This window comes from Lepisosteus oculatus, chromosome 14 (genome assembly GCF_040954835.1).
Source record: "Lepisosteus oculatus isolate fLepOcu1 chromosome 14, fLepOcu1.hap2, whole genome shotgun sequence".
In the NCBI taxonomy this organism is placed as follows: domain Eukaryota; kingdom Metazoa; phylum Chordata; class Actinopteri; order Semionotiformes; family Lepisosteidae; genus Lepisosteus; species Lepisosteus oculatus.
The window spans coordinates 21,324,938-21,350,862 of record NC_090709.1 but is presented as its reverse complement, the minus strand read 5'-3'; the positions used below and the strand labels follow the sequence as shown (position 1 = coordinate 21,350,862).

Sequence of the window (25,925 nt, the reverse complement as noted above, 5' to 3'; positions counted from 1 at the left end):
AACCTTTCCTCGATCCTTTGCGGACTTGTAAAACTGTTCCTGATCAGAATAAAAAACGCTCACGCTAATACACAAGCACCCGTGTCTCGCCAAAGCTGACAAATAAACAGACGGACAAGCCGCACTGCACGTGTGAACAGGGGAATGAGCGAGCGAGCGGGGATAGGGCGCCTCCTGCGCTTAAAAGCTTACAGCACCTGGTATTCCCAGGCGGTCTCCCATCCAAGTACTAACCAGGCCCATCCCTGTTTAGCTTCCGAGATCAGACGAGATCAGGCGTGCTCAAGGGGGTGTGGCCATAAGCGAGAGCAAGGCTCGCTGGCACCCTTCTTATTGAGAGGACAGCTCCGTCACCTCTTTTACGACGCTGCTTTTTTTCCCTTGCGTTTTTCTCTTCTTCCCACGTTCTCTCTCTTCACTGCCTTCGTCCCCGCTCTATTTCACTTCAGCCTTTCACTCTTGCTTCCTTCCAATGAGGACGGAGCTGCGGGAGAAAGGGCGCTATAGAGGATCGCTGTGGAGAGCTGCTGCTGTGCTTTGACATCTGAGCTCTTTGGAAAACGATCTCAATACAATTCTGAAAAACGCGACTCTCCGAACGCCAGCCGAACAAGTCTCCACAGCCGAAGCGCTGTGTCTCTTTTCAGCTGGCGATAAACCTTTCCTCGATCCTTTGCGGACTTGTAAAACTGTTCCTGATCAGAATAAAAAACGCTCACGCTAATACACAAGCACCCGTGTCTCGCCAAAGCTGACAAATAAACAGACGGACAAGCCGCACTGCACGTGTGAACAGGGGAATGAGCGAGCGAGCGGGGATAGGGCGCCTCCTGCGCTTAAAAGCTTACAGCACCTGGTATTCCCAGGCGGTCTCCCATCCAAGTACTAACCAGGCCCATCCCTCTTTAGCTTCCGAGATCAGACGAGATCAGGCGTGCTCAAGGGGGTGTGGCCGTAAACGAGAGCAAGGCTCGCTGGCACCCTTCTTATTGAGAGCACAGCTCCGTCACCTCTTTTACGACGCTGCTTTTTTTCCCTTGCGTTTTTCTCTTCTTCCCACGTTCTCTCTCTTCACTGCCTTCGTCCCCGCTCTATTTCACTTCAGCCTTTCACTCTTGCTTCCTTCCAATGAGGACGGAGCTGCGGGAGAAAGGGCGCTATAGAGGATCGCTGTGGAGAGCTACTGCTGTGCTTTGACATCTGAGCTCTGTGGAAAACGATCTCAATACAATTCTGAAAAACGCGACTCTCCGAACGCCAGCCGAACAAGTCTCCACAGCCGAAGCGCTGTGTCTCTTTTCAGCTGGCGATAAACCTTTCCTCGATCCTTTGCGGACTTGTAAAACTGTTCCTGATCAGAATAAAAAACGCTCACGCTAATACACAAGCACCCGTGTCTCGCCAAAGCTGACAAATAAACAGACGGACAAGCCGCACTGCACGTGTGAACAGGGGAATGAGCGAGCGAGCGGGGATAGGGCGCCTCCTGCGCTTAAAAGCTTACAGCACCTGGTATTCCCAGGCGGTCTCCCATCCAAGTACTAACCAGGCCCATCCCTGTTTAGCTTCTGAGATCAGACGAGATCAGGCGTGCTCAAGGGGGGGTGGCCGTAAGCGAGAGCAAGGCTCGCTGGCACCCTTCTTATTGAGAGGACAGCTCCGTCACCTCTTTTACGACGCTGCTTTTTTTCCCTTGCGTTTTTCTCTTCTTCCCACGTTCTCTCTCTTCACTGCCTTCGTCCCCGCTCTTTTTCACTTCAGCCTTTCACTCTTGCTTCCTTCCAATGAGGACGGAGCTGCGGGAGAAAGGGCGCTATAGAGGATCGCTGTGGAGAGCTGCTGCTGTGCTTTGACATCTGAGCTCTGTGGAAAACGATGTCAATACAATTCTGAAAAACGCGACTCTCCGAACGCCAGCCGAACAAGTCTCCACAGCCGAAGCGCTGTGTCTCTTTTCAGCTGGCGATAAACCTTTCCTCGATCCTTTGCGGACTTGTAAAACTGTTCCTGATCAGAATAAAAAACGCTCACGCTAATACACAAGCACCCGTGTCTCGCCAAAGCTGACAAATAAACAGACGGACAAGCCGCACTGCACGTGTGAACAGGGGAATGAGCGAGCGAGCGGGGATAGGGCGCCTCCTGCGCTTAAAAGCTTACAGCACCTGGTATTCCCAGGCGGTCTCCCATCCAAGTACTAACCAGGCCCATCCCTGTTTAGCTTCTGAGATCAGACGAGATCAGGCGTGCTCAAGGGGGTGTGGCCGTAAGCGAGAGCAAGGCTCGCTGGCACCCTTCTTATTGAGAGGACAGCTCCGTCACCTCTTTTACGACGCTGCTTTTTTTCCCTTGCGTTTTTCTCTTCTTCCCACGTTGTCTCTCTTCACTGCCTTCGTCCCTGCTCTATTTCAAGGGCGCTATAGAGGATCGCTGTGGAGAGCTTCTGCTGTGCTTTGACATCTGAGCTCTGTGGAAAACGATCTCAATACAATTCTGAAAAACGCGACTCTCCGAACGCCAGCCGAACAAGTCTCCACAGCCGAAGCGCTGTGTCTCTTTTCAGCTGGCGATAAAGCTTTCCTCGATCCTTTGCGGACTTGTAAAACTGTTCCTGATCAGAATAAAAAACGCTCACGCTAATACACAAGCACCCGTGTCTCGCCAAAGCTGACAAATAAACAGACGGACAAGCCGCACTGCACGTGTGAACAGGGGAATGAGCGAGCGAGCGGGGATAGGGCGCCTCCTGCGCTTAAAAGCTTACAGCACCTGGTATTCCCAGGCGGTCTCCCATCCAAGTACTAACCAGGCCCATCCCTGTTTAGCTTCCGAGATCAGGGGTGCTCTAGGGGGTGTGGCCGTAAGCGAGAGCGAGGCTCGCTGGCACCCTTCTTATTGAGAGGACAGCTCCGTCACCTCTTTTACGACGCTGCTTTTTTTCCCTTGCGTTTTTCTCTTCTGCCCACGTTCTCTCTCTTCACTGCCTTCGTCCCCGCTCTATTTCACTTCAGCCTTTCACTCTTGCTTCCTTCCAATGAGGACGGAGCTGCGGGAGAAAGGGCGCTATAGAGGATCGCTGTGGAGAGCTGCTGCTGTGCTTTGACATCTGAGCTCTGTGGAAAACGATCTCAATACAATTCTGAAAAACGCGACTCTCCGAACGCCAGCCGAACAAGTCTCCACAGCCGAAGCGCTGTGTCTCTTTTCAGCTGGCGATAAACCTTTCCTCGATCCTTTGCGGACTTGTAAAACTGTTCCTGATCAGAATAAAAAACGCTCACGCTAATACACAAGCACCCGTGTCTCGCCAAAGCTGACAAATAAACAGACGGACAAGCCGCACTGCACGTGTGAACAGGGGAATGAGCGAGCGAGCGGGGATAGGGCGCCTCCTGCGCTTAAAAGCTTACAGCACCTGGTATTCCCAGGCGGTCTCCCATCCAAGTACTAACCAGGCCCATCCCTGTTTAGCTTCTGAGATCAGACGAGATCAGGCGTGCTCAAGGGGGTGTGGCCGTAAGCGAGAGCAAGGCTCGCTGGCACCCTTCTTATTGAGAGGACAGCTCCGTCACCTCTTTTACGACGCTGCTTTTTTTCCCTTGCGTTTTTCTCTTCTTCCCACGTTCTCTCTCTTCACTGCCTTCGTCCCCGCTCTTTTTCACTTCAGCCTTTCACTCTTGCTTCCTTCCAATGAGGACGGAGCTGCGGGAGAAAGGGCGCTATAGAGGATCGCTGTGGAGAGCTGCTGCTGTGCTTTGACATCTGAGCTCTGTGGAAAACGATCTCAATACAATTCTGAAAGACGCGACTCTCCGAACGCCAGCCAAACAAGTCTCCACAGCCGAAGCGCTGTGTCTCTTTTCAGCTGGCGATAAACCTTTCCTCGATCCTTTGCGGACTTGTAAAACTGTTCCTGATCAGAATAAAAAACGCTCACGCTAATACACAAGCACCCTTGTCTCGCCAACGCTGACAAATAAACAGACGGACAAGCCGCACTGCACGTGTGAACAGGGGAAAGAGCGAGCGAGCGGGGATAGGGCGCCTCCTGCGCTTAAAAGCTTACAGCACCTGGTATTCCCAGGCGGTCTCCCATCCAAGTACTAACCAGGCCCATCCCTGTTTAGCTTCCAAGATCAGACGAGATCAGGCGTGCTCAAGGGGCTGTGGCCGTAAGCGAGAGCAAGGCTCGCTGGCACCCTTCTTATTGAGAGGACAGCTCCGTCACCTCTTTTACGACGCTGCTTTTTTTCCCTTGCGTTTTTCTCTTCTTCCTACGTTCTCTCTCTTCACTGCCTTCCTCCCCGCTCTATTTCACTTCAGCCTTTCACTCTTGCTTCCTTCCAATGAGGACGGAGCTGCGGGAGAAAGGGCGCTATAGAGGATCGCTGTGGAGAGCTGCTGCTGTGCTTTGACATCTGAGCTCTGTGGAAAACGATCTCAATACAATTCTGAAAAACGCGACTCTCCGAACGCCAGCCGAACAAGTCTCCACAGCCGAAGCGCTGTGTCTCTTTTCAGCTGGCGATAAACCTTTCCTCGATCCTTTGCGGACTTGTAAAACTGTTCCTGATCAGAATAAAAAACGCTCACGCTAATACACAAGCACCCGTGTCTCGCCAAAGCTGACAAATAAACAGACGGACAAGCCGCACTGCACGTGTGAACAGGGGAATGAGCGAGCGAGCGGGGATAGGGCGCCTCCTGCGCTTAAAAGCTTACAGCACCTGGTATTCCCAGGCGGTCTCCCATCCAAGTACTAACCAGGCCCATCCCTGTTTAGCTTCTGAGATCAGACGAGATCAGGCGTGCTCAAGGGGGTGTGGCCGTAAGCGAGAGCAAGGCTCGCTGGCACCCTTCTTATTGAGAGGACAGCTCCGTCACCTCTTTTACGACGCTGCTTTTTTTCCCTTGCGTTTTTCTCTTCTTCCCACGTTCTCTCTCTTCACTGCCTTCGTCCCCGCTCTTTTTCACTTCAGCCTTTCACTCTTGCTTCCTTCCAATGAGGACGGAGCTGCGGGAGAAAGGGCGCTATAGAGGATCGCTGTGGAGAGCTGCTGCTGTGCTTTGACATCTGAGCTCTGTGGAAAACGATCTCAATACAATTCTGAAAAACGCGACTCTCCGAACGCCAGCCGAACAAGTCTCCACAGCCGAAGAGCTGTGTCTCTTTTCAGCTGGCGATAAACCTTTCCTCGATCCTTTGCGGACTTGTAAAACTGTTCCTGATCAGAATAAAAAACGCTCACGCTAATACACAAGCACCCTTGTCTCGCCAACGCTGACAAATAAACAGACGGACAAGCCGCACTGCACGTGTGAACAGGGGAATGAGCGAGCGAGCGGGGATAGGGCGCCTCCTGCGTTTAAAAGCTTACAGCACCTGGTATTCCCAGGCGGTCTCCCATCCAAGTACTAACCAGGCCCATCCCTGTTTAGCTTCCGAGATCAGACGAGATCAGGCGTGCTCAAGGGGGTGTGGCCATAAGCGAGAGCAAGGCTCGCTGGCACCCTTCTTATTGAGAGGACAGCTCCGTCACCTCTTTTACGACGCTGCTTTTTTTCCCTTGCGTTTTTCTCTTCTTCCCACGTTCTCTCTCTTCACTGCCTTCGTCCCCGCTCTATTTCACTTCAGCCTTTCACTCTTGCTTCCTTCCAATGAGGACGGAGCTGCGGGAGAAAGGGCGCTATAGAGGATCGCTGTGGAGAGCTGCTGCTGTGCTTTGACATCTGAGCTCTTTGGAAAACGATCTCAATACAATTCTGAAAAACGCGACTCTCCGAACGCCAGCCGAACAAGTCTCCACAGCCGAAGCGCTGTGTCTCTTTTCAGCTGGCGATAAACCTTTCCTCGATCCTTTGCGGACTTGTAAAACTGTTCCTGATCAGAATAAAAAACGCTCACGCTAATACACAAGCACCCTTGTCTCGCCAACGCTGACAAATAAACAGACGGACAAGCCGCACTGCACGTGTGAACAGGGGAATGAGCGAGCGAGCGGGGATAGGGCGCCTCCTGCGCTTAAAAGCTTACAGCACCTGGTATTCCCAGGCGGTCTCCCATCCAAGTACTAACCAGGCCCATCCCTGTTTAGCTTCCGAGATCAGACGAGATCAGGCGTGCTCAAGGGGGTGTGGCCATAAGCGAGAGCAAGGCTCGCTGGCACCCTTCTTATTGAGAGGACAGCTCCGTCACCTCTTTTACGACGCTGCTTTTTTTCCCTTGCGTTTTTCTCTTCTTCCCACGTTCTCTCTCTTCACTGCCTTCGTCCCCGCTCTATTTCACTTCAGCCTTTCACTCTTGCTTCCTTCCAATGAGGACGGAGCTGCGGGAGAAAGGGCGCTATAGAGGATCGCTGTGGAGAGCTGCTGCTGTGCTTTGACATCTGAGCTCTTTGGAAAACGATCTCAATACAATTCTGAAAAACGCGACTCTCCGAACGCCAGCCGAACAAGTCTCCACAGCCGAAGCGCTGTGTCTCTTTTCAGCTGGCGATAAACCTTTCCTCGATCCTTTGCGGACTTGTAAAACTGTTCCTGATCAGAATAAAAAACGCTCACGCTAATACACAAGCACCCGTGTCTCGCCAAAGCTGACAAATAAACAGACGGACAAGCCGCACTGCACGTGTGAACAGGGGAATGAGCGAGCGAGCGGGTATAGGGCGCCTCCTGCGCTTAAAAGCTTACAGCACCTGGTATTCCCAGGCGGTCTCCCATCCAAGTACTAACCAGGCCCATCCCTCTTTAGCTTCCGAGATCAGACGAGATCAGGCGTGCTCAAGGGGGTGTGGCCGTAAACGAGAGCAAGGCTCGCTGGCACCCTTCTTATTGAGAGGACAGCTCCGTCACCTCTTTTACGACGCTGCTTTTTTTCCCTTGCGTTTTTCTCTTCTTCCCACGTTCTCTCTCTTCACTGCCTTCGTCCCCGCTCTATTTCACTTCAGCCTTTCACTCTTGCTTCCTTCCAATGAGGACGGAGCTGCGGGAGAAAGGGCGCTATAGAGGATCGCTGTGGAGAGCTACTGCTGTGCTTTGACATCTGAGCTCTGTGGAAAACGATCTCAATACAATTCTGAAAAACGCGACTCTCCGAACGCCAGCCGAACAAGTCTCCACAGCCGAAGCGCTGTGTCTCTTTTCAGCTGGCGATAAACCTTTCCTCGATCCTTTGCGGACTTGTAAAACTGTTCCTGATCAGAATAAAAAACGCTCACGCTAATACACAAGCACCCGTGTCTCGCCAAAGCTGACAAATAAACAGACGGACAAGCCGCACTGCACGTGTGAACAGGGGAATGAGCGAGCGAGCGGGGATAGGGCGCCTCCTGCGCTTAAAAGCTTACAGCACCTGGTATTCCCAGGCGGTCTCCCATCCAAGTACTAACCAGGCCCATCCCTGTTTAGCTTCTGAGATCAGACGAGATCAGGCGTGCTCAAGGGGGTGTGGCCGTAAGCGAGAGCAAGGCTCGCTGGCACCCTTCTTATTGAGAGGACAGCTCCGTCACCTCTTTTACGACGCTGCTTTTTTTCCCTTGCGTTTTTCTCTTCTTCCCACGTTCTCTCTCTTCACTGCCTTCGTCCCCGCTCTTTTTCACTTCAGCCTTTCACTCTTGCTTCCTTCCAATGAGGACGGAGCTGCGGGAGAAAGGGCGCTATAGAGGATCGCTGTGGAGAGCTGCTGCTGTGCTTTGACATCTGAGCTCTGTGGAAAACGATGTCAATACAATTCTGAAAAACGCGACTCTCCGAACGCCAGCCGAACAAGTCTCCACAGCCGAAGCGCTGTGTCTCTTTTCAGCTGGCGATAAACCTTTCCTCGATCCTTTGCGGACTTGTAAAACTGTTCCTGATCAGAATAAAAAACGCTCACGCTAATACACAAGCACCCGTGTCTCGCCAAAGCTGACAAATAAACAGACGGACAAGCCGCACTGCACGTGTGAACAGGGGAATGAGCGAGCGAGCGGGGATAGGGCGCCTCCTGCGCTTAAAAGCTTACAGCACCTGGTATTCCCAGGCGGTCTCCCATCCAAGTACTAACCAGGCCCATCCCTGTTTAGCTTCCGAGATCAGACGAGATCAGGCGTGCTCAAGGGGGTGTGGCCATAAGCGAGAGCAAGGCTCGCTGGCACCCTTCTTATTGAGAGGACAGCTCCGTCACCTCTTTTACGACGCTGCTTTTTTTCCCTTGCGTTTTTCTCTTCTTCCCACGTTCTCTCTCTTCACTGCCTTCGTCCCCGCTCTATTTCACTTCAGCCTTTCACTCTTGCTTCCTTCCAATGAGGACGGAGCTGCGGGAGAAAGGGCGCTATAGAGGATCGCTGTGGAGAGCTGCTGCTGTGCTTTGACATCTGAGCTCTTTGGAAAACGATCTCAATACAATTCTGAAAAACGCGACTCTCCGAACGCCAGCCGAACAAGTCTCCACAGCCGAAGCGCTGTGTCTCTTTTCAGCTGGCGATAAACCTTTCCTCGATCCTTTGCGGACTTGTAAAACTGTTCCTGATCAGAATAAAAAACGCTCACGCTAATACACAAGCACCCGTGTCTCGCCAAAGCTGACAAATAAACAGACGGACAAGCCGCACTGCACGTGTGAACAGGGGAATGAGCGAGCGAGCGGGGATAGGGCGCCTCCTGCGCTTAAAAGCTTACAGCACCTGGTATTCCCAGGCGGTCTCCCATCCAAGTACTAACCAGGCCCATCCCTCTTTAGCTTCCGAGATCAGACGAGATCAGGCGTGCTCAAGGGGGTGTGGCCGTAAACGAGAGCAAGGCTCGCTGGCACCCTTCTTATTGAGAGCACAGCTCCGTCACCTCTTTTACGACGCTGCTTTTTTTCCCTTGCGTTTTTCTCTTCTTCCCACGTTCTCTCTCTTCACTGCCTTCGTCCCCGCTCTATTTCACTTCAGCCTTTCACTCTTGCTTCCTTCCAATGAGGACGGAGCTGCGGGAGAAAGGGCGCTATAGAGGATCGCTGTGGAGAGCTACTGCTGTGCTTTGACATCTGAGCTCTGTGGAAAACGATCTCAATACAATTCTGAAAAACGCGACTCTCCGAACGCCAGCCGAACAAGTCTCCACAGCCGAAGCGCTGTGTCTCTTTTCAGCTGGCGATAAACCTTTCCTCGATCCTTTGCGGACTTGTAAAACTGTTCCTGATCAGAATAAAAAACGCTCACGCTAATACACAAGCACCCGTGTCTCGCCAAAGCTGACAAATAAACAGACGGACAAGCCGCACTGCACGTGTGAACAGGGGAATGAGCGAGCGAGCGGGGATAGGGCGCCTCCTGCGCTTAAAAGCTTACAGCACCTGGTATTCCCAGGCGGTCTCCCATCCAAGTACTAACCAGGCCCATCCCTGTTTAGCTTCTGAGATCAGACGAGATCAGGCGTGCTCAAGGGGGGGTGGCCGTAAGCGAGAGCAAGGCTCGCTGGCACCCTTCTTATTGAGAGGACAGCTCCGTCACCTCTTTTACGACGCTGCTTTTTTTCCCTTGCGTTTTTCTCTTCTTCCCACGTTCTCTCTCTTCACTGCCTTCGTCCCCGCTCTTTTTCACTTCAGCCTTTCACTCTTGCTTCCTTCCAATGAGGACGGAGCTGCGGGAGAAAGGGCGCTATAGAGGATCGCTGTGGAGAGCTGCTGCTGTGCTTTGACATCTGAGCTCTGTGGAAAACGATGTCAATACAATTCTGAAAAACGCGACTCTCCGAACGCCAGCCGAACAAGTCTCCACAGCCGAAGCGCTGTGTCTCTTTTCAGCTGGCGATAAACCTTTCCTCGATCCTTTGCGGACTTGTAAAACTGTTCCTGATCAGAATAAAAAACGCTCACGCTAATACACAAGCACCCGTGTCTCGCCAAAGCTGACAAATAAACAGACGGACAAGCCGCACTGCACGTGTGAACAGGGGAATGAGCGAGCGAGCGGGGATAGGGCGCCTCCTGCGCTTAAAAGCTTACAGCACCTGGTATTCCCAGGCGGTCTCCCATCCAAGTACTAACCAGGCCCATCCCTGTTTAGCTTCTGAGATCAGACAAGATCAGGCGTGCTCAAGGGGGTGTGGCCGTAAGCGAGAGCAAGGCTCGCTGGCACCCTTCTTATTGAGAGGACAGCTCCGTCACCTCTTTTACGACGCTGCTTTTTTTCCCTTGCGTTTTTCTCTTCTTCCCACGTTCTCTCTCTTCACTGCCTTCGTCCCCGCTCTATTTCACTTCAGCCTTTCACTCTTGCTTCCTTCCAATGAGGACGGAGCTGCGGGAGAAAGGGCGCTATAGAGGATCGCTGTGGAGAGCTACTGCTGTGCTTTGACATCTGAGCTCTGTGGAAAACGATGTCAATACAATTCTGAAAAACGCGACTCTCCGAACGCCAGCCGAACAAGTCTCCACAGCCGAAGCGCTGTGTCTCTTTTCAGCTGGCGATAAACCTTTCCTCGATCCTTTGCGGACTTGTAAAACTGTTCCTGATCAGAATAAAAAACGCTCACGCTAATACACAAGCACCCGTGTCTCGCCAAAGCTGACAAATAAACAGACGGACAAGCCGCACTGCACGTGTGAACAGGGGAATGAGCGAGCGAGCGGGGATAGGGCGCCTCCTGCGCTTAAAAGCTTACAGCACCTGGTATTCCCAGGCGGTCTCCCATCCAAGTACTAACCAGGCCCATCCCTGTTTAGCTTCCGAGATCAGACGAGATCAGGCGTGCTCAAGGGGGTGTGGCCATAAGCGAGAGCAAGGCTCGCTGGCACCCTTCTTATTGAGAGGACAGCTCCGTCACCTCTTTTACGACGCTGCTTTTTTTCCCTTGCGTTTTTCTCTTCTTCCCACGTTCTCTCTCTTCACTGCCTTCGTCCCCGCTCTATTTCACTTCAGCCTTTCACTCTTGCTTCCTTCCAATGAGGACGGAGCTGCGGGAGAAAGGGCGCTATAGAGGATCGCTGTGGAGAGCTACTGCTGTGCTTTGACATCTGAGCTCTGTGGAAAACGATCTCAATACAATTCTGAAAAACGCGACTCTCCGAACGCCAGCCGAACAAGTCTCCACAGCCGAAGCGCTGTGTCTCTTTTCAGCTGGCGATAAACCTTTCCTCGATCCTTTGCGGACTTGTAAAACTGTTCCTGATCAGAATAAAAAACGCTCACGCTAATACACAAGCACCCGTGTCTCGCCAAAGCTGACAAATAAACAGACGGACAAGCCGCACTGCACGTGTGAACAGGGGAATGAGCGAGCGAGCGGGGATAGGGCGCCTCCTGCGCTTAAAAGCTTACAGCACCTGGTATTCCCAGGCGGTCTCCCATCCAAGTACTAACCAGGCCCATCCCTGTTTAGCTTCTGAGATCAGACGAGATCAGGCGTGCTCAAGGGGGGGTGGCCGTAAGCGAGAGCAAGGCTCGCTGGCACCCTTCTTATTGAGAGGACAGCTCCGTCACCTCTTTTACGACGCTGCTTTTTTTCCCTTGCGTTTTTCTCTTCTTCCCACGTTCTCTCTCTTCACTGCCTTCGTCCCCGCTCTTTTTCACTTCAGCCTTTCACTCTTGCTTCCTTCCAATGAGGACGGAGCTGCGGGAGAAAGGGCGCTATAGAGGATCGCTGTGGAGAGCTGCTGCTGTGCTTTGACATCTGAGCTCTGTGGAAAACGATGTCAATACAATTCTGAAAAACGCGACTCTCCGAACGCCAGCCGAACAAGTCTCCACAGCCGAAGCGCTGTGTCTCTTTTCAGCTGGCGATAAACCTTTCCTCGATCCTTTGCGGACTTGTAAAACTGTTCCTGATCAGAATAAAAAACGCTCACGCTAATACACAAGCACCCGTGTCTCGCCAAAGCTGACAAATAAACAGACGGACAAGCCGCACTGCACGTGTGAACAGGGGAATGAGCGAGCGAGCGGGGATAGGGCGCCTCCTGCGCTTAAAAGCTTACAGCACCTGGTATTCCCAGGCGGTCTCCCATCCAAGTACTAACCAGGCCCATCCCTGTTTAGCTTCTGAGATCAGACGAGATCAGGCGTGCTCAAGGGGGTGTGGCCGTAAGCGAGAGCAAGGCTCGCTGGCACCCTTCTTATTGAGAGGACAGCTCCGTCACCTCTTTTACGACGCTGCTTTTTTTCCCTTGCGTTTTTCTCTTCTTCCCACGTTCTCTCTCTTCACTGCCTTCGTCCCCGCTCTATTTCACTTCAGCCTTTCACTCTTGCTTCCTTCCAATGAGGACGGAGCTGCGGGAGAAAGGGCGCTATAGAGGATCGCTGTGGAGAGCTACTGCTGTGCTTTGACATCTGAGCTCTGTGGAAAACGATGTCAATACAATTCTGAAAAACGCGACTCTCCGAACGCCAGCCGAACAACTCTCCACAGCCGAAGCGCTGTGTCTCTTTTCAGCTGGCGATAAACCTTTCCTCGATCCTTTGCGGACTTGTAAAACTGTTCCTGATCAGAATAAAAAACGCTCACGCTAATACACAAGCACCCGTGTCTCGCCAAAGCTGACAAATAAACAGACGGACAAGCCGCACTGCACGTGTGAACAGGGGAATGAGCGAGCGAGCGGGGATAGGGCGCCTCCTGCGCTTAAAAGCTTACAGCACCTGGTATTCCCAGGCGGTCTCCCATCCAAGTACTAACCAGGCCCATCCCTGTTTAGCTTCCGAGATCAGACGAGATCAGGCGTGCTCAAGGGGGTGTGGCCATAAGCGAGAGCAAGGCTCGCTGGCACCCTTCTTATTGAGAGGACAGCTCCGTCACCTCTTTTACGACGCTGCTTTTTTTCCCTTGCGTTTTTCTCTTCTTCCCACGTTCTCTCTCTTCACTGCCTTCGTCCCCGCTCTATTTCACTTCAGCCTTTCACTCTTGCTTCCTTCCAATGAGGACGGAGCTGCGGGAGAAAGGGCGCTATAGAGGATCGCTGTGGAGAGCTGCTGCTGTGCTTTGACATCTGAGCTCTTTGGAAAACGATCTCAATACAATTCTGAAAAACGCGACTCTCCGAACGCCAGCCGAACAAGTCTCCACAGCCGAAGCTCTGTGTCTCTTTTCAGCTGGCGATAAACCTTTCCTCGATCCTTTGCGGACTTGTAAAACTGTTCCTGATCAGAATAAAAAACGCTCACGCTAATACACAAGCACCCGTGTCTCGCCAAAGCTGACAAATAAACAGACGGACAAGCCGCACTGCACGTGTGAACAGGGGAATGAGCGAGCGAGCGGGGATAGGGCGCCTCCTGCGCTTAAAAGCTTACAGCACCTGGTATTCCCAGGCGGTCTCCCATCCAAGTACTAACCAGGCCCATCCCTCTTTAGCTTCCGAGATCAGACGAGATCAGGCGTGCTCAAGGGGGTGTGGCCGTAAACGAGAGCAAGGCTCGCTGGCACCCTTCTTATTGAGAGCACAGCTCCGTCACCTCTTTTACGACGCTGCTTTTTTTCCCTTGCGTTTTTCTCTTCTTCCCACGTTCTCTCTCTTCACTGCCTTCGTCCCCGCTCTATTTCACTTCAGCCTTTCACTCTTGCTTCCTTCCAATGAGGACGGAGCTGCGGGAGAAAGGGCGCTATAGAGGATCGCTGTGGAGAGCTACTGCTGTGCTTTGACATCTGAGCTCTGTGGAAAACGATCTCAATACAATTCTGAAAAACGCGACTCTCCGAACGCCAGCCGAACAAGTCTCCACAGCCGAAGCGCTGTGTCTCTTTTCAGCTGGCGATAAACCTTTCCTCGATCCTTTGCGGACTTGTAAAACTGTTCCTGATCAGAATAAAAAACGCTCACGCTAATACACAAGCACCCGTGTCTCGCCAAAGCTGACAAATAAACAGACGGACAAGCCGCACTGCACGTGTGAACAGGGGAATGAGCGAGCGAGCGGGGATAGGGCGCCTCCTGCGCTTAAAAGCTTACAGCACCTGGTATTCCCAGGCGGTCTCCCATCCAAATACTAACCAGGCCCATCCCTGTTTAGCTTCTGAGATCAGACGAGATCAGGCGTGCTCAAGGGGGGGTGGCCGTAAGCGAGAGCAAGGCTCGCTGGCACCCTTCTTATTGAGAGGACAGCTCCGTCACCTCTTTTACGACGCTGCTTTTTTTCCCTTGCGTTTTTCTCTTCTTCCCACGTTCTCTCTCTTCACTGCCTTCGTCCCCGCTCTTTTTCACTTCAGCCTTTCACTCTTGCTTCCTTCCAATGAGGACGGAGCTGCGGGAGAAAGGGCGCTATAGAGGATCGCTGTGGAGAGCTGCTGCTGTGCTTTGACATCTGAGCTCTGTGGAAAACGATGTCAATACAATTCTGAAAAACGCGACTCTCCGAACGCCAGCCGAACAAGTCTCCACAGCCGAAGCGCTGTGTCTCTTTTCAGCTGGCGATAAACCTTTCCTCGATCCTTTGCGGACTTGTAAAACTGTTCCTGATCAGAATAAAAAACGCTCACGCTAATACACAAGCACCCGTGTCTCGCCAAAGCTGACAAATAAACAGACGGACAAGCCGCACTGCACGTGTGAACAGGGGAATGAGCGAGCGAGCGGGGATAGGGCGCCTCCTGCGCTTAAAAGCTTACAGCACCTGGTATTCCCAGGCGGTCTCCCATCCAAGTACTAACCAGGCCCATCCCTGTTTAGCTTCTGAGATCAGACGAGATCAGGCGTGCTCAAGGGGGTGTGGCCGTAAGCGAGAGCAAGGCTCGCTGGCACCCTTCTTATTGAGAGGACAGCTCCGTCACCTCTTTTACGACGCTGCTTTTTTTCCCTTGCGTTTTTCTCTTCTTCCCACGTTCTCTCTCTTCACTGCCTTCGTCCCCGCTCTATTTCACTTCAGCCTTTCACTCTTGCTTCCTTCCAATGAGGACGGAGCTGCGGGAGAAAGGGCGCTATAGAGGATCGCTGTGGAGAGCTACTGCTGTGCTTTGACATCTGAGCTCTGTGGAAAACGATGTCAATACAATTCTGAAAAACGCGACTCTCCGAACGCCAGCCGAACAAGTCTCCACAGCCGAAGCGCTGTGTCTCTTTTCAGCTGGCGATAAACCTTTCCTCGATCCTTTGCGGACTTGTAAAACTGTTCCTGATCAGAATAAAAAACGCTCACGCTAATACACAAGCACCCGTGTCTCGCCAAAGCTGACAAATAAACAGACGGACAAGCCGCACTGCACGTGTGAACAGGGGAATGAGCGAGCGAGCGGGGATAGGGCGCCTCCTGCGCTTAAAAGCTTACAGCACCTGGTATTCCCAGGCGGTCTCCCATCCAAGTACTAACCAGGCCCATCCCTGTTTAGCTTCCGAGATCAGACGAGATCAGGCGTGCTCAAGGGGGTGTGGCCATAAGCGAGAGCAAGGCTCGCTGGCACCCTTCTTATTGAGAGGACAGCTCCGTCACCTCTTTTACGACGCTGCTTTTTTTCCCTTGCGTTTTTCTCTTCTTCCCACGTTCTCTCTCTTCACTGCCTTCGTCCCCGCTCTATTTCACTTCAGCCTTTCACTCTTGCTTCCTTCCAATGAGGACGGAGCTGCGGGAGAAAGGGCGCTATAGAGGATCGCTGTGGAGAGCTACTGCTGTGCTTTGACATCTGAGCTCTGTGGAAAACGATCTCAATACAATTCTGAAAAACGCGACTCTCCGAACGCCAGCCGAACAAGTCTCCACAGCCGAAGCGCTGTGTCTCTTTTCAGCTGGCGATAAACCTTTCCTCGATCCTTTGCGGACTTGTAAAACTGTTCCTGATCAGAATAAAAAACGCTCACGCTAATACACAAGCACCCGTGTCTCGCCAAAGCTGACAAATAAACAGACGGACAAGCCGCACTGCACGTGTGAACAGGGGAATGAGCGAGCGAGCGGGGATAGGGCGCCTCCTGCGCTTAAAAGCTTACAGCACCTGGTATTCCCAGGCGGTCTCCCATCCAAGTACTAACCAGGCCCATCCCTGTTTAGCTTCTGAGATCAGACGAGATCAGGCGTGCTCAAGGGGGGGTGGCCGTAAGCGAGAGCAAGGCTCGCTGGCACCCTTCTTATTGAGAGGACAGCTCCGTCACCTCTTTTACGACGCTGCTTTTTTTCCCTTGCGTTTTTCTCTTCTTCCCACGTTCTCTCTCTTCACTGCCTTCGTCCCCGCTCTTTTTCACTTCAGCCTTTCACTCTTGCTTCCTTCCAATGAGGACGGAGCTGCGGGAGAAAGGGCGCTATAGAGGATCGCTGTGGAGAGCTGCTGCTGTGCTTTGACATCTGAGCTCTGTGGAAAACGATGTCAATACAATTCTGAAAAACGCGACTCTCCGAACGCCAGCCGAACAAGTCTCCACAGCCGAAGCGCTGTGTCTCTTTTCAGCTGGCGATAAACCTTTCCTCGATCCTTTGCGGACTTGTAAAACTGTTCCTGATCAGAATAAAAAACGCTCACGCTAATACACAAGCACCCGTGTCTCGCCAAAGCTGACAAATAAACAGACGGACAAGCCGCACTGCACGTGTGAACAGGGGAATGAGCGAGCGAGCGGGGATAGGGCGCCTCCTGCGCTTAAAAGCTTACAGCACCTGGTATTCCCAGGCGGTCTCCCATCCAAGTACTAACCAGGCCCATCCCTGTTTAGCTTCTGAGATCAGACGAGATCAGGCGTGCTCAAGGGGGTGTGGCCGTAAGCGAGAGCAAGGCTCGCTGGCACCCTTCTTATTGAGAGGACAGCTCCGTCACCTCTTTTACGACGCTGCTTTTTTTCCCTTGCGTTTTTCTCTTCTTCCCACGTTCTCTCTCTTCACTGCCTTCGTCCCCGCTCTATTTCACTTCAGCCTTTCACTCTTGCTTCCTTCCAATGAGGACGGAGCTGCGGGAGAAAGGGCGCTATAGAGGATCGCTGTGGAGAGCTACTGCTGTGCTTTGACATCTGAGCTCTGTGGAAAACGATGTCAATACAATTCTGAAAAACGCGACTCTCCGAACGCCAGCCGAACAACTCTCCACAGCCGAAGCGCTGTGTCTCTTTTCAGCTGGCGATAAACCTTTCCTCGATCCTTTGCGGACTTGTAAAACTGTTCCTGATCAGAATAAAAAACGCTCACGCTAATACACAAGCACCCGTGTCTCGCCAAAGCTGACAAATAAACAGACGGACAAGCCGCACTGCACGTGTGAACAGGGGAATGAGCGAGCGAGCGGGGATAGGGCGCCTCCTGCGCTTAAAAGCTTACAGCACCTGGTATTCCCAGGCGGTCTCCCATCCAAGTACTAACCAGGCCCATCCCTGTTTAGCTTCCGAGATCAGACGAGATCAGGCGTGCTCAAGGGGGTGTGGCAATAAGCGAGAGCAAGGCTCGCTGGCACCCTTCTTATTGAGAGGACAGCTCCGTCACCTCTTTTACGACGCTGCTTTTTTTCCCTTGCGTTTTTCTCTTCTTCCCACGTTCTCTCTCTTCACTGCCTTCGTCCCCGCTCTATTTCACTTCAGCCTTTCACTCTTGCTTCCTTCCAATGAGGACGGAGCTGCGGGAGAAAGGGCGCTATAGAGGATCGCTGTGGAGAGCTGCTGCTGTGCTTTGACATCTGAGCTCTTTGGAAAACGATCTCAATACAATTCTGAAAAACGTGACTCTCCGAACGCCAGCCGAACAAGTCTCCACAGCCGAAGCTCTGTGTCTCTTTTCAGCTGGCGATAAACCTTTCCTCGATCCTTTGCGGACTTGTAAAACTGTTCCTGATCAGAATAAAAAACGCTCACGCTAATACACAAGCACCCTTGTCTCGCCAACGCTGACAAATAAACAGACGGACAAGCCGCACTGCACGTGTGAACAGGGGAATGAGCGAGCGAGCGGGGATAGGGCGCCTCCTGCGCTTAAAAGCTTACAGCACCTGGTATTCCCAGGCGGTCTCCCATCCAAGTACTAACCAGGCCCATCCCTGTTTAGCTTCCGAGATCAGACGAGATCAGGCGTGCTCAAGGGGCTGTGGCCGTAAGCGAGAGCAAGGCTCGCTGGCACCCTTCTTATTGAGAGGACAGCTCCGTCACCTCTTTTACGACGCTGCTTTTTTTCCCTTGCGTTTTTCTCTTCTTCCTACGTTCTCTCTCTTCACTGCCTTCCTCCCCGCTCTATTTCACTTCAGCCTTTCACTCTTGCTTCCTTCCAATGAGGACGGAGCTGCGGGAGAAAGGGCGCTATAGAGGATCGCTGTGGAGAGCTGCTGCTGTGCTTTGACATCTGAGCTCTGTGGAAAACGATCTCAATACAATTCTGAAAAACGCGACTCTCCGAACGCCAGCCGAACAAGTCTCCACAGCCGAAGCGCTGTGTCTCTTTTCAGCTGGCGATAAACCTTTCCTCGATCCTTTGCGGACTTGTAAAACTGTTCCTGATCAGAATAAAAAACGCTCACGCTAATACACAAGCACCCGTGTCTCGCCAAAGCTGACAAATAAACAGACGGACAAGCCGCACTGCACGTGTGAACAGGGGAATGAGCGAGCGAGCGGGGATAGGGCGCCTCCTGCGCTTAAAAGCTTACAGCACCTGGTATTCCCAGGCGGTCTCCCATCCAAGTACTAACCAGGCCCATCCCTGTTTAGCTTCTGAGATCAGACGAGATCAGGCGTGCTCAAGGGGGTGTGGCCGTAAGCGAGAGCAAGGCTCGCTGGCACCCTTCTTATTGAGAGGACAGCTCCGTCACCTCTTTTACGACGCTGCTTTTTTTCCCTTGCGTTTTTCTCTTCTTCCCACGTTCTCTCTCTTCACTGCCTTCGTCCCCGCTCTTTTTCACTTCAGCCTTTCACTCTTGCTTCCTTCCAATGAGGACGGAGCTGCGGGAGAAAGGGCGGTATAGAGGATCGCTGTGGAGAGCTGCTGCTGTGCTTTGACATCTGAGCTCTGTGGAAAACGATCTCAATACAATTCTGAAAAACGCGACTCTCCGAACGCCAGCCGAACAAGTCTCCACAGCCGAAGCGCTGTGTCTCTTTTCAGCTGGCGATAAACCTTTCCTCGATCCTTTGCGGACTTGTAAAACTGTTCCTGATCAGAATAAAAAACGCTCACGCTAATACACAAGCACCCTTGTCTCGCCAACGCTGACAAATAAACAGACGGACAAGCCGCACTGCACGTGTGAACAGGGGAATGAGCGAGCGAGCGGGGATAGGGCGCCTCCTGCGCTTAAAAGCTTACAGCACCTGGTATTCCCAGGCGGTCTCCCATCCAAGTACTAACCAGGCCCATCCCTGTTTAGCTTCCGAGATCAGACGAGATCAGGCGTGCTCAAGGGGGTGTGGCCATAAGCGAGAGCAAGGCTCGCTGGCACCCTTCTTATTGAGAGGACAGCTCCGTCACCTCTTTTACGACGCTGCTTTTTTTCCCTTGCGTTTTTCTCTTCTTCCCACGTTCTCTCTCTTCACTGCCTTCGTCCCCGCTCTATTTCACTTCAGCCTTTCACTCTTGCTTCCTTCCAATGAGGACGGAGCTGCGGGAGAAAGGGCGCTATAGAGGATCGCTGTGGAGAGCTGCTGCTGTGCTTTGACATCTGAGCTCTTTGGAAAACGATCTCAATACAATTCTGAAAAACGCGATTCTCCGAACGCCAGCCGAACAAGTCTCCACAGCCGAAGCGCTGTGTCTCTTTTCAGCTGGCGATAAACCTTTCCTCGATCCTTTGCGGACTTGTAAAACTGTTCCTGATCAGAATAAAAAACGCTCACGCTAATACACAAGCACCCGTGTCTCGCCAAAGCTGACAAATAAACAGACGGACAAGCCGCACTGCACGTGTGAACAGGGGAATGATCGAGCGAGCGGGGATAGGGCGCCTCCTGCGCTTAAAAGCTTACAGCACCTGGTATTCCCAGGCGGTCTCCCATCCAAGTACTAACCAGGCCCATCCCTCTTTAGCTTCCGAGATCAGACAAGATCAGGCGTGCTCAAGGGGGTGTGGCCATAAACGAGAGCAAGGCTCGCTGGCACCCTTCTTATTGAGAGCACAGCTCCGTCACCTCTTTTACGACGCTGCTTTTTTTCCCTTGCGTTTTTCTCTTCTTCCCACGTTCTCTCTCTTCACTGCCTTCGTCCCCGCTCTATTTCACTTCAGCCTTTCACTCTTGCTTCCTTCCAATGAGGACGGAGCTGCGGGAGAAAGGGCGCTATAGAGGATCGCTGTGGAGAGCTACTGCTGTGCTTTGACATCTGAGCTCTGTGGAAAACGATCTCAATACAATTCTGAAAAACGCGACTCTCCGAACGCCAGCCGAACAAGTCTCCACAGCCGAAGCGCTGTGTCTCTTTTCAGCTGGCGATAAACCTTTCCTCGATCCTTTGCGGACTTGTAAAACTGTTCCTGATCAGAATAAAAAACGCTCACGCTAATACACAAGCACCCGTGTCTCGCCAAAGCTGACAAATAAACAGACGGACAAGCCGCACTGCACGTGTGAACAGGGGAATGAGCGAGCGAGCGGGGATAGGGCGCCTCCTGCGCTTAAAAGCTTACAGCACCTGGTATTCCCAGGCGGTCTCCCATCCAAGTACTAACCAGGCCCATCCCTGTTTAGCTTCTGAGATCAGACGAGATCAGGCGTGCTCAAGGGGGTGTGGCCGTAAGCGAGAGCAAGGCTCGCTGGCACCCTTCTTATTGAGAGGACAGCTCCGTCACCTCTTTTACGACGCTGCTTTTTTTCCCTTGCGTTTTTCTCTTCTTCCTACGTTCTCTCTCTTCACTGCCTTCCTCCCCGCTCTATTTCACTTCAGCCTTTCACTCTTGCTTCCTTCCAATGAGGACGGAGCTGCGGGAGAAAGGGCGCTATAGAGGATCGCTGTGGAGAGCTGCTGCTGTGCTTTGACATCTGAGCTCTGTGGAAAACGATCTCAATACAATTCTGAAAAACGCGACTCTCCGAACGCCAGCCGAACAAGTCTCCACAGCCGAAGCGCTGTGTCTCTTTTCAGCTGGCGATAAACCTTTCCTCGATCCTTTGCGGACTTGTAAAACTGTTCCTGATCAGAATAAAAAACGCTCACGCTAATACACAAGCACCCGTGTCTCGCCAAAGCTGACAAATAAACAGACGGACAAGCCGCACTGCACGTGTGAACAGGGGAATGAGCGAGCGAGCGGGGATAGGGCGCCTCCTGCGCTTAAAAGCTTACAGCACCTGGTATTCCCAGGCGGTCTCCCATCCAAGTACTAACCAGGCCCATCCCTGTTTAGCTTCTGAGATCAGACGAGATCAGGCGTGCTCAAGGGGGTGTGGCCGTAAGCGAGAGCAAGGCTCGCTGGCACCCTTCTTATTGAGAGGACAGCTCCGTCACCTCTTTTACGACGCTGCTTTTTTTCCCTTGCGTTTTTCTCTTCTTCCCACGTTCTCTCTCTTCACTGCCTTCGTCCCCGCTCTTTTTCACTTCAGCCTTTCACTCTTGCTTCCTTCCAATGAGGACGGAGCTGCGGGAGAAAGGGTGCTATAGAGGATCGCTGTGGAGAGCTACTGCTGTGCTTTGACATCTGAGCTCTGTGGAAAACGATCTCAATACAATTCTGAAAAACGCGACTCTCCGAACGCCAGCCGAACAAGTCTCCACAGCCGAAGCGCTGTGTCTCTTTTCAGCTGGCGATAAACCTTTCCTCGATCCTTTGCGGACTTGTAAAACTGTTCCTGATCAGAATAAAAAACGCTCACGCTAATACACAAGCACCCGTGTCTCGCCAAAGCTGAGAAATAAACAGACGGACAAGCCGCACTGCACGTGTGAACAGGGGAATGAGCGAGCGAGCGGGGATAGGGCGCCTCCTGCGCTTAAAAGCTTACAGCACCTGGTATTCCCAGGCGGTCTCCCATCCAAGTACTAACCAGACCCATCCCTGTTTAGCTTCCGAGATCAGACGAGATCAGGCGTGCTCAAGGGGGTGTGGCCGTAAGCGAGAGCAAGGCTCGCTGGCACCCTTCTTATTGAGAGGACAGCTCCGTCACCTCTTTTACGACGCTGTTTTTTTTCCCTTGCGTTTTTCTCTTCTTCCCACGTTCTCTCTCTTCACTGCCTTCGTCCCCGCTCTATTTCACTTCAGCCTTTCACTCTTGCATCCTTCCAATGAGGACGGAGCTGCGGGAGAAAGGCCGCTATAGAGGATCGCTGTGGAGAGCTGCTGCTGTGCTTTGACATCTGAGCTCTGTGGAAAACGATCTCAATACAATTCTGAAAAACGCGACTCTCCGAACGCCAGCCGAACAAGTCTCCACAGCCGAAGCGCTGTGTCTCTTTTCAGCTGGCGATAAACCTTTCCTCGATCCTTTGCGGACTTGTAAAACTGTTCCTGATCAGAATAAAAAACGCTCACGCTAATACACAAGCACCCGTGTCTCGCCAAAGCTGACAAATAAACAGACAGAGAAGCCGCACTGCACGTGTGAACAAGGGAATGAGCGAGCGAGCGGGGATAGGGCGCCTCCTGCGCTTAAAAGCTTACAGCACCTGGTATTCCCAGGCGGTCTCCCATCCAAGTACTAGCCAGGCCCATCCCTGTTTAGCTTCCGAGATCAGACGAGATCAGGCGTGCTCAAGGGGGTGTGGCCGTAAGCGACAGCAAGGCTCGCTGGCACCCTTCTTATTGAGAGGACAGCTCCGTCACCTCTTTTACGACGCTGCTTTTTTTCCCTTGCGTTTTTCTCTTCTTCCCACGTTCTCTCTCTTCACTGCCTTCGTCCCCGCTCTATTTCACTTCAGCCTTTCACTCTTGCTTCCTTCCAATGAGGACGGAGCTGCGGGAGAAAGGGCGCTATATAGGATCGCTGTGGAGAGCTGCTGCTGTGCTTTGACATCTGAGCTCTGTGGAAAACGATCTCAATACAATTCTGAAAAACGCGACTCTCCGAACGCCAGCCGAACAAGTCTCCACAGCCGAAGCGCTGTGTCTCTTTTCAGCTGGCGATAAACCTTTCCTCGATCCTTTGCGGACTTGTAAAACTGTTCCTGATCAGAATAAAAAACGCTCACGCTAATACACAAGCACCCGTGTCTCGCCAAAGCTGAGAAATAAACAGACGGACAAGCCGCACTGCACGTGTGAACAGGGGAATGAGCGAGCGAGCGGGGATAGGGCGCCTCCTGCGCTTAAAAGCTTACAGCACCTGGTATTCCCAGGCGGTCTCCCATCCAAGTACTAACCAGGCCCATCCTTGTTTAGCTTCCGAGATCAGACGAGATCAGGTGTGCTCAAGGGGGTGTGGCCATAAGCGAGAGCAAGGCTCGCTGGCACCCTTCTTATTGAGAGGACAGCTCCGTCACCTCTTTTACGACGCTGCTTTTTTTCCCTTGCGTTTTTCTCTTCTTCCCACGTTCTCTCTCTTCACTGCCTTCGTCCCCGCTCTATTTCACTTCAGCCTTTCACTCTTGCTTCCTTCAATGAGGACGGAGCTGCGGGAGAAAGGGCGCTATAGAGGATCGCTGTGGAGAGCTGCTGCTGTGCTTTGACATCTGAGCTCTGTGGAAAACGATCTCAATACAATTCTGAAAAACGCGACTCTCCGAACGCCAGCCGAACAAGTCTCCACAGCCGAAGCGCTGTGTCTCTTTTCAGCTGGCGATAAACCTTTCCTCGATCCTTTGCGGACTTGTAAAACTGTTCCTGATCAGAATAAAAAACGCTCACGCTAATACACAAGCACCCGTGTCTCGCCAAAGCTGACTAATAAACAGACGGACAAGCCGCACTGCACGTGTGAACAGGGGAATGAGCGAGCGAGCGGGGATAGGGCGCCTCCTGCGCTTAAAAGTTTACAGCACCTGGTATTCCCAGGCGGTCTCCCATCCAAGTACTAACCAGGCCCATCGCTGTTTAGCTTCCGAGATCAGACGAGATCAGGCGTGCTCAAGGGGTGTGGCCGTAAGCGACAGCAAGGCTCGCTGGCACCCTTCTTATTGAGAGGACAGCTCCGTCACCTCTTTTACGACGCTGCTTTTTTTCCCTTGCGTTTTTCTCTTCTTCCCACGTTCTCTCTCTTCACTGCCTTCGTCCCCGCTCTATTTCACTCAGCCTTTCACTCTTGCTTCCTTCCAATGAGGACGGAGCTGCGGGAGAAAGGGCGCTATAGAGGATCGCTGTGGAGAGCTTCTGCTGTGCTTTGACATCTGAGCTCTGTGGAAAACGATCTCAATACAATTCTGAAAAACGCAACTCTCCGAACGCCAGCCGAACAAGTCTCCACAGCCGAAGCGCTGTGTCTCTTTTCAGCTGGCGATAAAGCTTTCCTCGATCCTTTGCGGACTTGTAAAACTGTTCCTGATCAGAATAAAAAACGCTCACGCTAATACACAAGCACCCGTGTCTCGCCAAAGCTGACAAATAAACAGACGGACAAGCCGCACTGCACGTGTGAACAGGGGAATGAGCGAGCGAGCGGGGATAGGGCGCCTCCTGCGCTTAAAAGCTTACAGCACCTGGTATTCCCAGGCGGTCTCCCATCCAAGTACTAACCAGGCCCATCCCTGTTTAGCTTCTGAGATCAGACAAGATCAGGCGTGCTCAAGGGGGTGTGGCCGTAAGCAAGAGCAAGGCTCGCTGGCACCCTTCTTATTGAGAGGACAGCTCCGTCACCTCTTTTACGACGCTGCTTTTTTTCCCTTGCGTTTTTCTCTTCTTCCCACGTTCTCTCTCTTCACTGCCTTCGTCCCCGCTCTTTTTCACTTCAGCCTTTCACTCTTGCTTCCTTCCAATGAGGACGGAGCTGCGGGAGAAAGGGCGCTATAGAGGAATGCTGTGGAGAGCTGCTGCTGTGCTTTGACATCTGAGCTCTGTGGAAAACGATCTCAATACAATTCTGAAAAACGCGACTCTCCGAACGCCAGCCGAACAAGTCTCCACAGCCGAAGCGCTGTGTCTCTTTTCAGCTGGCGATAAACCTTTCCTCGATCCTTTGCGGACTTGTAAAACTGTTCCTGATCAGAATAAAAAACGCTCACGCTAATACACAAGCACCCTTGTCTCGCCAACGCTGACAAATAAACAGACGGACAAGCCGCACTGCACGTGTGAACAGGGGAATGAGCGAGCGAGCGGGGATAGGGCGCCTCCTGCGCTTAAAAGCTTACAGCACCTGGTATTCCCAGGCGGTCTCCCATCCAAGTACTAACCAGGCCCATCCCTGTTTAGCTTCCGAGATCAGACGAGATCAGCCGTGCTCAAGGGGGTGTGGCCGTAAGCGAGAGCAAGGCTCGCTGGCACCCTTCTTATTGAGAGGACAGCTCCGTCACCTCTTTTACGACGCTGCTTTTTTTCCCTTGCGTTTTTCTCTTCTTCCCACGTTCTCTCTCTTCACTGCCTTCGTCCCCGCTCTATTTCACTTCAGCCTTTCACTCTTGCTTCCTTCCAATGAGGACGGAGCTGCGGGAGAAAGGGCGCTATAGAGGATCGCTGTGGAGAGCTGCTGCTGTGCTTTGACATCTGAGCTCTGTGGAAAACGATCTCAATACAATTCTGAAAAACGCGACTCTCCGAACGCCAGCCGAACAAGTCTCCACAGCCGAAGCGCTGTGTCTCTTTTCAGCTGGCGATAAACCTTTCCTCGATCCTTTGCGGACTTGTAAAACTGTTCCTGATCAGAATAAAAAACGCTCACGCTAATACACAAGCACCGGTGTCTCGCCAAAGCTGACAAATAAACAGACGGACAAGCCGCACTGCACGTGTGAACAGGGGAATGAGCGAGCGAGCGGGGATAGGGCGCCTCCTGCGCTTAAAAGCTTACAGCACCTGGTATTCCCAGGCGGTCTCCCATCCAAGTACTAACCAGGCCCACCCCTGTTTAGCTTCTGAGATCAGACGAGATCAGGCGTGCTCAAGGGGGTGTGGCCGTAAGCGAGAGCAAGGCTCGCTGGCACCCTTCTTATTGAGAGGACAGCTCCGTCACCTCTTTTACGACGCTGCTTTTTTTCCCTTGCGTTTTTCTCTTCTTCCCACGT

At 52.5% G+C, this 25,925-nt stretch overlaps 32 non-coding genes and 8 pseudogenes across 32 annotated transcripts; all 40 read right to left on the bottom strand.

Annotated features, from left to right (window-relative positions):
- Positions 1 to 185: 185 nt before the first annotated feature.
- LOC138245186 (5S ribosomal RNA) lies at positions 186 to 304 on the bottom strand. The gene has a single exon (XR_011193799.1). It is a non-coding gene; the product is annotated as a 5S ribosomal RNA (ribosomal RNA).
- A 537-nt stretch (positions 305 to 841) lies between these two features.
- LOC138217747 (5S ribosomal RNA) lies at positions 842 to 960 on the bottom strand (annotated as a pseudogene).
- A 537-nt stretch (positions 961 to 1,497) lies between these two features.
- LOC138245016 (5S ribosomal RNA) lies at positions 1,498 to 1,616 on the bottom strand. Its single transcript, XR_011193633.1, has one exon. It is a non-coding gene; the product is annotated as a 5S ribosomal RNA (ribosomal RNA).
- A 537-nt stretch (positions 1,617 to 2,153) lies between these two features.
- On the bottom strand, positions 2,154 to 2,272 carry LOC138244185 (5S ribosomal RNA). The gene has a single exon (XR_011192798.1). It is a non-coding gene; the product is annotated as a 5S ribosomal RNA (ribosomal RNA).
- Positions 2,273 to 2,757: 485 nt separating this feature from the next.
- Positions 2,758 to 2,866, bottom strand: LOC138219097 (5S ribosomal RNA; annotated as a pseudogene).
- A 537-nt stretch (positions 2,867 to 3,403) lies between these two features.
- Positions 3,404 to 3,522, bottom strand: LOC138244174 (5S ribosomal RNA). Its single transcript, XR_011192787.1, has one exon. It is a non-coding gene; the product is annotated as a 5S ribosomal RNA (ribosomal RNA).
- A 537-nt stretch (positions 3,523 to 4,059) lies between these two features.
- LOC138218172 (5S ribosomal RNA) lies at positions 4,060 to 4,178 on the bottom strand (annotated as a pseudogene).
- Positions 4,179 to 4,715: 537 nt separating this feature from the next.
- Positions 4,716 to 4,834, bottom strand: LOC138244162 (5S ribosomal RNA). The gene has a single exon (XR_011192776.1). It is a non-coding gene; the product is annotated as a 5S ribosomal RNA (ribosomal RNA).
- Positions 4,835 to 5,371: 537 nt separating this feature from the next.
- On the bottom strand, positions 5,372 to 5,490 carry LOC138245185 (5S ribosomal RNA). Its single transcript, XR_011193798.1, has one exon. It is a non-coding gene; the product is annotated as a 5S ribosomal RNA (ribosomal RNA).
- Positions 5,491 to 6,027: 537 nt separating this feature from the next.
- LOC138245184 (5S ribosomal RNA) lies at positions 6,028 to 6,146 on the bottom strand. The gene has a single exon (XR_011193797.1). It is a non-coding gene; the product is annotated as a 5S ribosomal RNA (ribosomal RNA).
- A 537-nt stretch (positions 6,147 to 6,683) lies between these two features.
- On the bottom strand, positions 6,684 to 6,802 carry LOC138217746 (5S ribosomal RNA; annotated as a pseudogene).
- A 537-nt stretch (positions 6,803 to 7,339) lies between these two features.
- LOC138244151 (5S ribosomal RNA) lies at positions 7,340 to 7,458 on the bottom strand. Its single transcript, XR_011192765.1, has one exon. It is a non-coding gene; the product is annotated as a 5S ribosomal RNA (ribosomal RNA).
- A 537-nt stretch (positions 7,459 to 7,995) lies between these two features.
- On the bottom strand, positions 7,996 to 8,114 carry LOC138245183 (5S ribosomal RNA). Its single transcript, XR_011193796.1, has one exon. It is a non-coding gene; the product is annotated as a 5S ribosomal RNA (ribosomal RNA).
- Positions 8,115 to 8,651: 537 nt separating this feature from the next.
- On the bottom strand, positions 8,652 to 8,770 carry LOC138217745 (5S ribosomal RNA; annotated as a pseudogene).
- Positions 8,771 to 9,307: 537 nt separating this feature from the next.
- LOC138245015 (5S ribosomal RNA) lies at positions 9,308 to 9,426 on the bottom strand. Its single transcript, XR_011193632.1, has one exon. It is a non-coding gene; the product is annotated as a 5S ribosomal RNA (ribosomal RNA).
- A 537-nt stretch (positions 9,427 to 9,963) lies between these two features.
- On the bottom strand, positions 9,964 to 10,082 carry LOC138245480 (5S ribosomal RNA). The gene has a single exon (XR_011194090.1). It is a non-coding gene; the product is annotated as a 5S ribosomal RNA (ribosomal RNA).
- A 537-nt stretch (positions 10,083 to 10,619) lies between these two features.
- Positions 10,620 to 10,738, bottom strand: LOC138245182 (5S ribosomal RNA). Its single transcript, XR_011193795.1, has one exon. It is a non-coding gene; the product is annotated as a 5S ribosomal RNA (ribosomal RNA).
- Positions 10,739 to 11,275: 537 nt separating this feature from the next.
- Positions 11,276 to 11,394, bottom strand: LOC138245014 (5S ribosomal RNA). Its single transcript, XR_011193631.1, has one exon. It is a non-coding gene; the product is annotated as a 5S ribosomal RNA (ribosomal RNA).
- A 537-nt stretch (positions 11,395 to 11,931) lies between these two features.
- Positions 11,932 to 12,050, bottom strand: LOC138244140 (5S ribosomal RNA). The gene has a single exon (XR_011192754.1). It is a non-coding gene; the product is annotated as a 5S ribosomal RNA (ribosomal RNA).
- A 537-nt stretch (positions 12,051 to 12,587) lies between these two features.
- Positions 12,588 to 12,706, bottom strand: LOC138245181 (5S ribosomal RNA). The gene has a single exon (XR_011193794.1). It is a non-coding gene; the product is annotated as a 5S ribosomal RNA (ribosomal RNA).
- Positions 12,707 to 13,243: 537 nt separating this feature from the next.
- LOC138217743 (5S ribosomal RNA) lies at positions 13,244 to 13,362 on the bottom strand (annotated as a pseudogene).
- A 537-nt stretch (positions 13,363 to 13,899) lies between these two features.
- On the bottom strand, positions 13,900 to 14,018 carry LOC138217058 (5S ribosomal RNA). The gene has a single exon (XR_011180771.1). It is a non-coding gene; the product is annotated as a 5S ribosomal RNA (ribosomal RNA).
- Positions 14,019 to 14,555: 537 nt separating this feature from the next.
- LOC138244128 (5S ribosomal RNA) lies at positions 14,556 to 14,674 on the bottom strand. The gene has a single exon (XR_011192742.1). It is a non-coding gene; the product is annotated as a 5S ribosomal RNA (ribosomal RNA).
- A 537-nt stretch (positions 14,675 to 15,211) lies between these two features.
- LOC138245178 (5S ribosomal RNA) lies at positions 15,212 to 15,330 on the bottom strand. Its single transcript, XR_011193792.1, has one exon. It is a non-coding gene; the product is annotated as a 5S ribosomal RNA (ribosomal RNA).
- A 537-nt stretch (positions 15,331 to 15,867) lies between these two features.
- On the bottom strand, positions 15,868 to 15,986 carry LOC138245013 (5S ribosomal RNA). The gene has a single exon (XR_011193630.1). It is a non-coding gene; the product is annotated as a 5S ribosomal RNA (ribosomal RNA).
- Positions 15,987 to 16,523: 537 nt separating this feature from the next.
- Positions 16,524 to 16,642, bottom strand: LOC138244117 (5S ribosomal RNA). Its single transcript, XR_011192731.1, has one exon. It is a non-coding gene; the product is annotated as a 5S ribosomal RNA (ribosomal RNA).
- Positions 16,643 to 17,179: 537 nt separating this feature from the next.
- On the bottom strand, positions 17,180 to 17,298 carry LOC138217185 (5S ribosomal RNA). The gene has a single exon (XR_011180897.1). It is a non-coding gene; the product is annotated as a 5S ribosomal RNA (ribosomal RNA).
- A 537-nt stretch (positions 17,299 to 17,835) lies between these two features.
- LOC138217351 (5S ribosomal RNA) lies at positions 17,836 to 17,954 on the bottom strand. The gene has a single exon (XR_011181063.1). It is a non-coding gene; the product is annotated as a 5S ribosomal RNA (ribosomal RNA).
- A 537-nt stretch (positions 17,955 to 18,491) lies between these two features.
- LOC138244106 (5S ribosomal RNA) lies at positions 18,492 to 18,610 on the bottom strand. Its single transcript, XR_011192720.1, has one exon. It is a non-coding gene; the product is annotated as a 5S ribosomal RNA (ribosomal RNA).
- A 537-nt stretch (positions 18,611 to 19,147) lies between these two features.
- Positions 19,148 to 19,266, bottom strand: LOC138245177 (5S ribosomal RNA). The gene has a single exon (XR_011193791.1). It is a non-coding gene; the product is annotated as a 5S ribosomal RNA (ribosomal RNA).
- Positions 19,267 to 19,803: 537 nt separating this feature from the next.
- Positions 19,804 to 19,922, bottom strand: LOC138218620 (5S ribosomal RNA; annotated as a pseudogene).
- A 537-nt stretch (positions 19,923 to 20,459) lies between these two features.
- On the bottom strand, positions 20,460 to 20,578 carry LOC138244095 (5S ribosomal RNA). Its single transcript, XR_011192709.1, has one exon. It is a non-coding gene; the product is annotated as a 5S ribosomal RNA (ribosomal RNA).
- Positions 20,579 to 21,115: 537 nt separating this feature from the next.
- LOC138244084 (5S ribosomal RNA) lies at positions 21,116 to 21,234 on the bottom strand. The gene has a single exon (XR_011192698.1). It is a non-coding gene; the product is annotated as a 5S ribosomal RNA (ribosomal RNA).
- Positions 21,235 to 21,771: 537 nt separating this feature from the next.
- LOC138216586 (5S ribosomal RNA) lies at positions 21,772 to 21,890 on the bottom strand. The gene has a single exon (XR_011180298.1). It is a non-coding gene; the product is annotated as a 5S ribosomal RNA (ribosomal RNA).
- Positions 21,891 to 22,427: 537 nt separating this feature from the next.
- On the bottom strand, positions 22,428 to 22,546 carry LOC138244855 (5S ribosomal RNA). Its single transcript, XR_011193470.1, has one exon. It is a non-coding gene; the product is annotated as a 5S ribosomal RNA (ribosomal RNA).
- A 537-nt stretch (positions 22,547 to 23,083) lies between these two features.
- On the bottom strand, positions 23,084 to 23,202 carry LOC138245372 (5S ribosomal RNA). Its single transcript, XR_011193982.1, has one exon. It is a non-coding gene; the product is annotated as a 5S ribosomal RNA (ribosomal RNA).
- Positions 23,203 to 23,738: 536 nt separating this feature from the next.
- LOC138218676 (5S ribosomal RNA) lies at positions 23,739 to 23,856 on the bottom strand (annotated as a pseudogene).
- A 536-nt stretch (positions 23,857 to 24,392) lies between these two features.
- Positions 24,393 to 24,511, bottom strand: LOC138245479 (5S ribosomal RNA). The gene has a single exon (XR_011194089.1). It is a non-coding gene; the product is annotated as a 5S ribosomal RNA (ribosomal RNA).
- A 537-nt stretch (positions 24,512 to 25,048) lies between these two features.
- Positions 25,049 to 25,167, bottom strand: LOC138217055 (5S ribosomal RNA). Its single transcript, XR_011180768.1, has one exon. It is a non-coding gene; the product is annotated as a 5S ribosomal RNA (ribosomal RNA).
- Positions 25,168 to 25,704: 537 nt separating this feature from the next.
- LOC138217767 (5S ribosomal RNA) lies at positions 25,705 to 25,823 on the bottom strand. Its single transcript, XR_011181438.1, has one exon. It is a non-coding gene; the product is annotated as a 5S ribosomal RNA (ribosomal RNA).
- Positions 25,824 to 25,925: the final 102 nt, after the last annotated feature.